Source organism: Dendrobium catenatum, unplaced genomic scaffold (genome assembly GCF_001605985.2).
Source record: "Dendrobium catenatum unplaced genomic scaffold, ASM160598v2 fragScaff_scaffold_158, whole genome shotgun sequence".
Lineage (NCBI taxonomy): Eukaryota > Viridiplantae > Streptophyta > Magnoliopsida > Asparagales > Orchidaceae > Dendrobium > Dendrobium catenatum.
The window spans coordinates 174,104-187,029 of record NW_021318620.1 but is presented as its reverse complement, the minus strand read 5'-3'; the positions used below and the strand labels follow the sequence as shown (position 1 = coordinate 187,029).

At 34.5% G+C, this 12,926-nt stretch overlaps 1 long non-coding RNA gene across 1 annotated transcript; it reads right to left on the bottom strand.

Moving 5' to 3' along the window:
• Positions 1–3,003: 3,003 nt before the first annotated feature.
• On the bottom strand, positions 3,004–10,748 carry LOC114578365. The gene is made up of 2 exons (XR_003699977.1): positions 3,382–10,748; positions 3,004–3,281 (listed from the first exon to the last, which is right to left on the bottom strand). It is a non-coding gene; the product is annotated as an uncharacterized LOC114578365 (long non-coding RNA).
• Between the last annotated feature and the right edge of the window lie 2,178 nt (positions 10,749–12,926).

Below are 12,926 nucleotides of genomic sequence, written 5' to 3'. Positions count from 1 at the left end.
CAACAGCTGTTGAAGGCAGCTGTTAGACTAGGGCAACACCAAGGAGAAATTATTCTGTGCGGACACGGAACGTACAAAGACGGGATGGAGAAATGTGTGAGTGGAGAAATTATTCCGTGCGAAGTCCGGACGTAGCTCTACCTCCTCCGGACTACAAGAAATCGTGAATACACTGTGCAAAAGTTTGTAGTCAAGCTAGGGCAAAAAATGAAAGAAGGGGGCTTTACATACAACCACTTCTCTCTCTCTCTCTCTCTCTCTCTCTCTCCCTCTCTCCCTCTCTCTCTCTCTCGTATATTTCAGATTTATTCGAGAGTGGAAGCCAGTCATCAGGCTACGGCAACACCAACTAAAGAAACGTTAGATCCAAAGAGAGAATGGAGAACCGACTATTCTCTCCCCATCCCTGGCTATCCAAGCCCAACAAAGCCACCAATTTCAGCAAAGAAATCTACCACCTTCAAATCGTTGAAGCCAGAAGTTAGGCTAGGGCAACAAATGAAATAAGGGGATTTACATACATACCACAAAATTCTATTCTAATGAATCCAATTAGGAGAAAAGACCCAAGCTCTCCTATCTGAAAAGCCACAAGTTTCCGATCATCCGAGAGCGGAAACCAGCCTTCCGGCCAGGGCAATACCAACTAACGAAACATTAGATCCCAGATGAAGGAGAAATAACCATTCTCTCCTCTCTCTCTCTCTCTCTCTCTCTCTGGACGATAATGGTGGTTTGGCGGAGAAAATTGATCCATGCGAAGTAATTTAATCAAATAAATAATTGATTACTTAAATTATATAAATATATAATATAAAATTACATTAATTATTTTTAAAATATCATTAAATTGAGAATTATTAAATCGAATAGTTTTGCTAAAATTTACTTTAGGTTTAAAATTAAACCTCTAGAAATTTTGCTTTGTTTTTGGCTTGTTTTATTTAAATTAATTAAATTAGAAATAAAAAATGGTTGAACTAAAAATTTAATATCAAATAATATCAAGCAGTGATATGTTTGAAATATTTCTATTTGATTTTAGGGTTGTTTTGTAATTTGGTTGGTTAAAAAAGAGTAAAATGAATAAAATATAAAAAGAATATTTTGAAAATTTTTGTATGAGTGTAAAGTAAATTAAGATGAAACATTTTCGATCTTTAGAAATAAAATGAATGCAAAGTAAAGTTTTAATAATGATGACGACCTGCGGGTGTCAACTGACGACGAGTGGAGGCAGTGGTGGCGGACGGTGGAGGGTGGCAGAGGTAAAAGGAATGCAAAATATTTTAAATATTAAATTTTAAAAATTTTTGGATATTTTGTTTGAAATAGAATAACATAGAAAAATTTTATGTAATTGGAATGCATCCTCTAATGTAATTTTAGAGTAACTAAAATTGACAGATTTAGGTAACTTTAAATACACCATAATTTTTTTGTTGTTACAATTGTCCTTCAGCCGATACCAACACTGCTATCGCTAACTGTCACTATTGTCAACTACCACCAACCATCATCATCCTTGTCAATCACTATCGCTACCGCCAAGTACCGACCACTACCATTTTTTTACTTTAAATTACATTCATTTTACTTCAAGTAAAATATAAAAAAAAACACATGTAACTATTTTACACTTATCAAAATATTTTAAAATATTGTAAGTACATTATATCCATTTCATACGTCTTTATATATTTACTCTACATTTCTATTTAAAACAACCAAATAATCAAAACCTTATCAATGCTTTCAATCTAAGGTAAAAGAATCAATATGTATATTTTAGTTATATTATCAATCATTAGATAACGAGCAATAGAAAAATCTCAACATAATATAAAATCAATAAGATCAGTGAAGTAAAAAAAAAACTATTAAACTATAAGACATAATATAAAGAGTATTTTATTTAACCTGAACAAATACTGATAAAGAGAACTATCACTCAGTGAGTCATGACAGTATGTTTATGCAATATTATATCAATATTAATGCCTGCACGATTTCAATTATATTATCAATCAATTCAAAATACTATCATGTAAATGCAACAATTTTAATGTAAAAATTTCATCATTTCATCATAATTATTGTTTAGTTGTGCATTAATCTTCATGTTAGCCCAACAATCAATTGATTTGTAACACATTTATCACCTAGTTAAGTATCAATTTTGATTAGGCCAAAACATCGACCAATTGGGATAATTTTTATCTTTCATAATTACAACTGCCTTCCATCAAGTCATCAAGTGAAAATTGCTTACATTTAAATGTTATATTTTTATCAATGAAATATAATAATTCATAAAATACATAAAAACTGATCAAATTTATCTACTATGCATTTATTTCAAAAAATTATAACTTTCAAATTAAACGGTAAAAATACAATATATTTTTGTCAAAATACACATTAACAAGGTTTATCACATAAAAAAATTATACAATAAAAATCTTACCAATATAAAATTATCCTCATTTTTTAATAAAATAATATATAATTTTGATGAGAAAAAAAAACTAAAAATATCAAAATTTTGAAATTATAAATAGGATAATAATTCAATACAACGAGACAAACATTTTTTCTAACAAAATTAACTAGCAAAAATCATAAATAATCTCTCTAATTTCATTTTCAACGTCTCTAGTATCATAAAATCAATTGAGAATAGATAAATGAAATTTAATAATTTCACTTAATGGGTTCAAATATTTTAGAGTAAAATAATATAAAAAGTTAAATAATTTATTTTATTTTTATTATATAATTCATATCAATTCTTTTAGCACATCAAAAATTATAAAAAAATATTCATATCATATATCATTTTATTAGTAAAAATAGATTTGCAAAATAAACACATGACAGTCCCCAAATTTCTATTTCTACCAAGTACCAATAGATATCAATTTCTTAAAAATTGACATCAATGACAAAATTACCAAAAAAATATTATAATAAAAACATAATAAAACCTGGCTAATTTTGGAATTAAAAAGTTTATAAAGGATCTTGATTGAATCAATTTGATGTTTGTTAGATACAAGTCATTTTTAGCCAACTTGTATAAATTAAAAGCAACAAAGAAAACATTGTGAGCATCATCAGGTTAGCTTGCTCTTCATTTGAATGAAATCAAATTTTCAAGTTATTGACCATCAAAGTAGATCATATATGCTCATTCTGTGCAAATGCAAAGGTAGGCTCAACTGCTAAGAGATCATTGAGTTGTTTTTTTTTTTTTCCATCGCAGAAGCAAAGTCTCCCTCCTGTAAGTCTTAATCAATATTAATTTCATTATGATTAGAAAAAATAGAGAAGAAAGCAATAGATGCATTGACACCCTCACTCAGGTTAAGGGATTCTTACACTTGTACTCCTTTTCTTTTATAGCTCTGGTTGCTCATCTCCCATGGTGCTGCTCTGATACTAACTCCAGACCCAACTAATGAAGAAGCACCAGTGACTTCAAAAGAATCAATCAGTAGCAGTTATTACAAAAAGTTTGGCTCGAAGTCTTTTTCAAACCTTCTCGAGGCAGCTTCTTGTTGATACGTTATTGCTCCGAGTTACTTAGACTGAACCAGTTCAGAGCTTGGCTGCTCCAACAGGTGCTTGATCCTACTGTCATCATTAATGAAGCTTCACCTACACTGAACGGAATTTCTTCTGTGGCGGACTTGCCAGATCAATCTTTTCTGGTTTTGAGAAGTGATGGGAATCAGTGATAGGAAATACTTGAGTTCTCAAGTAACCTAACCAAAATCGGCGAACAAACAGCAGCCAAATGGCTGTCCACAGCAGGAAAACAGCAGAAATCTGCTGTTTACAGCAGAAAAACAGCACTTGTCCGGGAAAATCTGAGAGAAAACTCAAAGGAAAGCTCGTATTATACCAGTAGATGAATAAAAACAGCAAGATACAATTGATCCTCAATTCGAGAGGATCGATCTCTCCCAAATCGCTAGACGCCGCTAGAGCCCAAAGAAACCTAAATCTAAGAGATCAAATTTCAGCCAAATTCAAGATACCCAAATCCTATGAAAAACAACTATTTAATGCATACAAATCAAAAGGAAATCCCTAAACAGTCCCTACATTCAAATTCCCTCCTAATCGTGGAATCGCGGCACGCGCGGCATCCCGCACAGGCGGAGTTCTTTCTCCGCTGTTTTGCGGTTTTGCCCGTGAATCGGTCCCGCCTGGACCGGTCTAACAATCAGCAACGTTATTGCTTAATTGGCAGGCAATAAGCACTTTTATTGTACTTTACCATCTTTCTTACCGTTTAGAGGAAAAGGTTTGAAAGAAGGGGAAGCAACAGAGGAAAACAAAGCAAAATTATATGAGAATGACAGGATAATGCCTTTCAAAACTTAACAGTAAGGCGATCTAGAAATAATATATCATTAAGCATCTATCAGATTGGAATGAACGATCCATCAATAAAATAATTCAGAAAAGAATCATCTTTAACTACTTTATTCCTATGAATTCATTTATTTGCTCTGGTTCTTAAGTGCACAAAAGACTAAAAGGAATGGTATAAAGTTAATCCTAGTCTTAGATTAATCACAAATGGCTGCCATGCATCAACATTTCGGATTAAAGGATAACGTCTCTACAATTTGCTGCAGTTATAAAACCTTCACTTGGTTCCTTGTGATTGTACTCAAGTGTTACAGTAGATATGCAGAAAGAATAAAGCAAATGCATAACTGAAAAACAATTCTATTGGCGTTGCATAAAACATTTCATTCAGAAGCCCGTTAGAGAGTTTCCAGAAACACTATCTGGAAATAATGGACTTACCATTAAAGAGTTCTGAGAAACTTGCAAATGCGGATTGCCAAATTAGCAACAGAGGCTGATCGAGTTCAGTTTCTTCGCTGCATCAAGGTTGAATAAGAAAGGAATGAATAAACAGTATCTACAACTTTTTTCCTGAGAACTGCAGGCTCCCTCGTTCTGATTGCTAACAGATTCATTCTTAACAAATAGTAAGTTGTCTTTTGTAATTTATTATATCTTCTTTTTTTTTTCTAGCAGGAAGCAAAAGAATGAAATCAAAGAAGTAAAGATGTGTACAAATTTCATTTAAGATTCCTCCGAAGCTCTGAGAGACATCAGAAAATGGAAGGAAAGTGAGAAGTTTTCAGCAGAATGGCTGCATCTGCATGATTTAAAGACAGCTAGAATGCCTCCCAACAGCAAGAGACTATAACCTATAAGATAATTTACACAATCCAAAAATCTCAAATTCTCCCAAGTGCACTATATCACAGGTTGCCACCAATTCCAAGTGAAAGTAATCAAGGATACTTCTATAACAAAATATTAAACCCAACCCTGAACATTTGCAATTTTTTACGTACAAAAAGAAGACTGATCATCAAAGCTTCTTCCATCCATCAATGCTTACAAGGAGATATACTAGCATATCAAAAATATTTATTTCTGTGAAAGAAAGAAAAACCAGGAATATACTTTTTTCCTGTGATTTGCGCCTATTTTTTTTATGAGAGCATCACTCGTGATTCGTGAATTTGCTAATCAAGCACAGAATAGACTTAACATGCAACTACAAAATGTAAATGTGAAAAAAAAAATTCTTGTTTGCAAACTGAGTAGGCCAATTAAAACCATCAAATTTATTTAGGAAGCCTCATCAACAATAATGACTAGTATTGGATGGGGGCACTGCAATGGTTGCCTGACGAGAGGATCCTGCAGCCATCCATGATGCAATGCCTCACACCATATCCATCTCTCTCTATATCTCATGTGAGTTGGACAGTGTAGCTTCTTATTTATTTATTTGGGAACTGTGAGTATCAAAGAAAGTTTCTTTGTTGCGAAACCATCAATTGGAAGAGGAAAATGAAATACCACCCTTCAAAATGGCTGTGGATATCGCACCTATCCTTTTATGTGACCGTTTATATGAGTGTAGTTTACTCTGACAACAAATGACGTAGCAATAACCTCTCTCTCTCCCTCGCATCTATATGCCCAAAAAAGAGCTCAACTAAAAAAAAAAGAAATGGATGCGTCCCCATAGCTCACCAACATAATAATGTAATTTTGTAATATGTTAAGTGGGATTTAAAAAAAAAACAAATTACTAGTAAATGTGATTTTGGATTAGTTGTAAGAAATAACAAGTAAAAGATACAACTAATTGAGGAACTTTATGTGGAAAAAGAATTGTTGGATTACATTAAAGATCAGCTTCAAGCCCATATCTCTTGCTTTATTTATGGATGTTCTTGCTAGTCATTTGCAAGATGATGTACCTTGGTGTCTGCTTTTCACTGATGATATTCTTATTATTGATAAGACTCGAGAGGTAGTTGATGAAAAACTTGAAATATGGAGGTCGATCTTAGAGTCAAAATTTTTTTTAGTTGAGTGGCACTAAAACAAAATAATGGAGTGTAACTTTAGTAGTAAAAGATCTACTGGCGAGATTATAACATTGGGTGATCAAGTCATTAAAAAGAGTGCACATTTATGGATATATTGATAGTATAATCAAAGTTTGATGGTTGAAGTGGAGGAAATGAAGGAATGCATAATGTCTGTTGTGTGATAAGAAGGTACCCCAAGATGGGAAAATTTTCTAAGATGGTGGTGAGACCATGAAAGCTTATGGCACAGAATGTTGGTCACTAAAAGAGAAGCATAAAATTAAGTGTTGTAGAAGAGGATGCTCAGACTAAACGCTTAAAGAATAAGTGCAAAACAAGCACATAGGCGAAAAAGTTGGAGTAACTCTAATGGCAAATAAGATTAGAGAGTCGTCTTAGATGGTTTGTTCATATAAAACGTCGGCCTTCTAATGAACTCGTTAGGAGAGTAGATGTATTAGATCCAACCTATGTTAAGAAAAGTAAAGGTAAACCTAAAAGGGCTTGGTTATCAACAAATGTAACCAAATTTTCAGCATGATTTCTTGATAGGAACAGAGCTTGCAATCAACAAAAGTATCCAATCCTTACAATGGCAGCATCTGCATGAACAAAAGACAGCAAATATACGTCCCTACAACAAAAGACAATTAGATATGGGATTCTCAAAGACATTTTACACAAATGAACATCTTACAACCCCCAAGTACACAACATCACAGCTAGCCGCTTATTCCAAGTGAATACAATCCAGGATACTTCCACAATCTTGCATGTGATGCTCAATATTAAGCCTATCACAAACATTTGAATTTTTTTCAGGTATGCATAAAAAGGAAACTGATCATCTTTGCCTCTTTGATGAAAAAACAAAACAAAAAAATTCAAGTAGTTTCTAAGGACCGTGCAACATAAACATCATTGCCCAGTAAGTATTACATTAGCATTTCAAAAACAACTATTATCAGTGCAAATGACAAAAATAGGATTTGAAAGACTTTTTCAATGATTTGCAGTTTTGCACGCAATTCTTATAAGAGAAACAAGCATGAATTTGCTGGCTGAACACAGAGAAGAGACTCAACATGCAACTACCAGAAAGGAAGACAAGTCCAGAGAAATGGTGTAAATGTGAACAACATACTTTCTGGTTGCAAACTGAGTAGCCCAATCACAACCATCATATTCAGTTAGGAGACATCATAAATAATAACAAACATTTGATGGGTGGCACTGCATCGGTTGAATGAGAAGAGAATCCCTATCCATCCATGATGCAGTTGCCTAACATCATATTCATCTCTCTCCCTCGCTCTCTCCCATGCAATGGACAATATCTTTCTTTGAGATGTGAATCAATAGGATATAATTCATAGGGCACAAAACCCTCAATTAGCTAAGGTGGATTCAGATTTTTTGTCCACTTAGACAAATATCCCCCCACCCCAAGGTCTATAAGATACTCTTGGACGAAGAAACTCATGAATGCCGACAAGGTTCCTTCTGTCAAGTTGGGTCGACTACGTCCTCTGACTAAGTAGACTAGGGACCATGATGACCCGGGATGATGAAACCATGGGATCTTGATCGAGTCTATCATCACAACCCCCACCATCCGCTTTAAGAAAAAGATATTTAAATTTTTAATTTTAAATATTAAATTCTCACACACCAAATCATGATGCTACTATACACCAGATATCACATATCTCTACGTATCTGTTTGTCGACTACCCTTAAACGAAAGTTCTCTCCCGATATCGGAATGGGTGATAAACTATAGGGGCTTGCGCCTATAGGAAACCAGAACTCAGATCATAGAGTCCTCGCAAAATGAGGGCGAAATCTCTGGGTAGTGTCTTATTTCAAATCTAATATGCCTTCTGAAAATTTACCTCAGAACTTGTTAAAACTCTCCTAGACAACCCGATAAACAAAAATAAAGAAAGGTGACAGGGAGAGGCCGGGGACGAATTTTTGGAGCCCACATCAAGCAAGTAGGTGAAGTGAAACATGAACTATTTGTCAACATCGAGCTTTATTCAAAACCCTAGGAGCAACAACTTTGATTTGAATGTGTAACCCAAATTCCAGTAATATTTCTTGATAGGAACAGAGTAAAGTGAATACAATCTTCCACGTGATGCTCAACAATAACCCTATCATGAACATTTGCACTTTTTTCAGGTATGTATAAAAAGGAAACTGATCATCATTCCATCTTCGATGAAGAAACAAAACAAAAAAATCAAGAAGCTTCTAAGGACCGTGTAACATATAAACATCATTGTCCAGTAAGTATTACATTAGCATTAAAAAAACAAGTATTATCGGTGCAAATGACAAAAATAGGATTTGAAAGAATTTTTCAACGATTTGAACGCCGCAATTCTTATAAGAGAAACAAGCGTGAATTTGCTACCTAAACATAGAGAAGAGACTCAACATGCAACTATTAGGAAGGTAGACAAGTCCATAGAAATGGTGTAAATGTGAACACCGTATTTTCTGGTTGCAAACTGAGTAACCCAAAATTACAACCATCATATTCAGTTAGGAGGCCTCATCATAAATAATAACAAATATTTGATGGATGGCACTGCATCAGTTGAATGAGAAGAGAATCCCCATCCATCAAAGATACAATTGCCTAACATCAAATTCATCCCCCATGCAATGGACAATAGATTTTCTTTTTTTGGAGGATGAATGGTCAGCGCCTAGGCACAATTTTGATGTTGACAGTTTAGCATAAGTCTTCTTTCTTTATTTTCCCGACATAACCGGGTTTTACAATGGGGAACTATGATAATCATAGCCTTCAATCAGCCTCTAAAACTATAAAACTCAATATACAGACTGTTGCAACATCCTGAACTCAAATAGCAAAAAGTGACAAATTTCTTTGTTGTGAAACCATCAATTGAGAAGAGGAAAATGGCTGCGAATGAGACAAAAACATTTGTTGCTTGCAAACTGAGAAGCCCAATCACAACTATCAAATTCAATTAAAATGCGTCCTCTAGAAACAAACTGATGGGTGGCACTGCATCAGTGGGGATCTATTCAAGCCCAGCAAAACCACAAATTTCATATCATTCCAGAGTGTAGTAACCCAGACGTTGGGGTAGGCCAAGTCCAACAAACGATATTTTGGATCCAAGATGATAAGAAAGGACCCAAAGATCTCTACACAATAGAAAGACGACTTTTAGGAAATGGTGTGAATGAGAACAAAATATTTGATGCTTGCAAACTGAAAAGCCGAATCACAATTAAATGACACATCTAGAATAATGGCATAAACAACTGATGGTTGGCACTGCATCGGTTGCTTGAGGTGAGGATCCCCTAGCCATCCATGAAGCAATTAGCCAAATCAATTAGGTCTACCTCTATGTTGGCTACATCTAATACATCTACTGTCCAAACTGGGACATCGAAAGGGCGAAGTTTTATGTGACCAAACCATCTAAGGCGACTCTCTCTAGTCTTATCTGCCACAGGAGCTACTAAAACCTTTTTCCATATATACTCATTTAGCATTCCGTCACTAAGAGTAAAGGCTACTCCCTCATCAGCCTGATGATCGTCATCTCAGCAACATTTAACTTAATTTTATACTTAGCTTTTAAGGGTCAAAATTCTGCACTATAAATCATTGCAGATAAAAACATCTTATAGAATTTTCCCTTAAATTTGGGGATACTTTTCTAGCACACAACAGGCCCGATGCATTCCTCGGCTTCAATCATGCAACTTGAATTCTACTAATAATATCCCCATCAATTTCACCATCACTTTTGAATAACATAATCCAAATATCTAAAATGAGAACTCTTTTTAATGAATTCATCTACCAAAATCACGGTCTCCCACTAATATATTACTATTAAATTTAGGGGTGTCAATTTCGGGTCAAGGGTAGGGCTCAGGTCAAACCCGAAACTAACCCGACACTATTTGGGTCAACCCAAACCCGACCCATTTTTGCAAATGGGGCGGTTTTTCGGACTCGAACCCGAAAATGTAACCAACAAATGTACAAAAATTTCAGCATGATTTCTTGATAGGAACAGAGCTTGCAATCAACAAATGTATCCAATCCTTACAATGGCAGCATCTGCATGAACAAAAGGCAGCAAATATACGTCCCTACAACAAAAGACAATTAGATATGGGAATCTCAAAGACATTTTACACAAATGAACATCTTACAACACCCAAGCACACAACATCACAGCTTGCCGCCTATTCCAAGTGAATACAATAAAGGATACTTCCACAATCTTGCATGTGATGCTAAATATTAAGCCTATCACGAACATTTGCATTTAGATTCGTCTCTCTCTCTCTCTCTCTCTCTCTCTCTCTCTCTCTCTCTCTCTCTCATGCAATGGACAGTATTCTTTTTTTGGAGGACGAATGGTCAATGCTTAGGTACAATTTTGATGTTGACAGTGTAGTATAAGTCTTCTTTCTTTATTTTTCCGACAGAACTGGGTTTTATAATCATAGCCTTCCCACAGCCTCTAAAACTATAAATACAGACTTGCAACATCCTCAACACAAATAGCAAAAAGTGACAAATTTCTTTGTTGTGAAACCATCAATTGAGAAGAGGAAAATGGATGCAAATGATAACAAAACATTTGTTGTTTACAAATTGAGAAGCCCAATAACAACTATCAAATTCAATTAAAATGTCTCATCTAGAATAATGGCATCTATGTTGCACCGATACACCTATTTATGAAGGCGTGTAGTATCCGATACACCGATACACGGAAATACCTCCGATGCAGTACCGATATGTGTCCGATACGGCAAAGCCGTATCCAATTAAAATGCTATTTAATTTTAAAAGGACAAGCGTGTCCATTTAAAAATAAAAAATCCGAATAAAAATTGACGCCATGTATTTACTTTCACAACTGCGAGCGCGGTTCTTTCATTTCCAAGATGGATTTGAGTCTCTTGATGATATAGGAATATTAGAAATTGCTAATCTTTTACTTTGAAGCTAGGATATTTATTGAAGATGACATAGAAGTTCAAAGACAAACCACTGAAGAAGCTAATCATATCATTCCTTCTAGTGAATAGTTGAAACTTCATGTGCTAGACAATTTATGTTTTTGCTTTTTGTTGTACTAAACATTTAATGCTTACTTTTATTTTGATATTATAAGCTACAAGGCTACAAATGATGTTGCTTTTTTTTTTGTAATTTCAAATATTATGTTGTGATTGATTTCTTATGATTTATAAATTATAATGATTTGTCTGCGTCGTACCCGTATCCTGTATTTTTAAGAATTGACGTGTCTCGTATCTATATCGTGTCTTATCCTTGCCTCCGTATCGGTGCAACATAGAATGGCATAAACAAACTGATGGGCGGCACTGCATCCGTTGCCTCAGGAGAGGATATATTCAGCAAAACCACAAATTTCATATCATTCCAGAGTGTAAGCCAAGACGTTAGGGTAGGCCAAGCCCAACAAACAATATTTTGGATCGAATGGAATAAGAAAGGACCTCTAGATCTCTACACAATAAAAAGACAACTTTTAGGAAATGGTGTGAATGAGAACAAAATATTTGCTGTTTGCAAACTGAAGAGCCGAATCACAATTAAAATGACACTTAGAATAATGGCATAAACAATTGATGGGTGGTACTGCATCGATTGCTTGAGGTGAGGATCCCCTAGCCATTCATGAAGCAGTTAGCCAAATCATTTAGGTCTACCTCTACAACTCTGCCTTTCTACATAATGTAGGACATATCTAATACATCTACTGTCCAAAATTGGTCATCAGAAGGACAAAGTTTTATGCGGCCAAACCATCTAAGGCGACTCTCTCTACTTTTATCTGCCACCAGTGCTACTCAAACCTTTTCCAGTATATACTCATTTTGCACTCGATCAATAAGAGTAAAGGCACTCATCCACCTTATGATGATCATCTCTGTAACACTTAACTTAATTTTATACTTCCTTTTAAAGGGTCAACATTTTGCACTCTAAAGCATTGCAGGTATAAACACCATCTTATAGAATTTTTCCTTAAGTTTGAGGTAGGGCTGCAAGCGAACCAAACGTTCGATGAGCTATTCGTTGTTCGGTTCGATTAAAGCTCGTTTGTGATCGTAAATAACTAAACAAACAAACTTGAACAATATTTTAAATACTCGATTCTTAAATAAACAAACTTGAACACTAATGCGTTCGGCTCATTTATGTTCGCGAACAACATCATTTGAAGTTCGTGAACAAGCTCGACATTAAGCTCGATAAAAGCTTGATTCTTGTTCGATTTTGAACTCGTGAATAAGCTAGATAAAAATAATTAATATTTGACTATATAATTAATAAATATAAATAATCATTACCTTTGTTATATAGACAATTGCTTTTATTATAAATGTGTTTGTTCATAGATATGTTCATGAACGTATTTGTTTGATAGTTAAAAAAATTTGTTAAATATGTTCGCG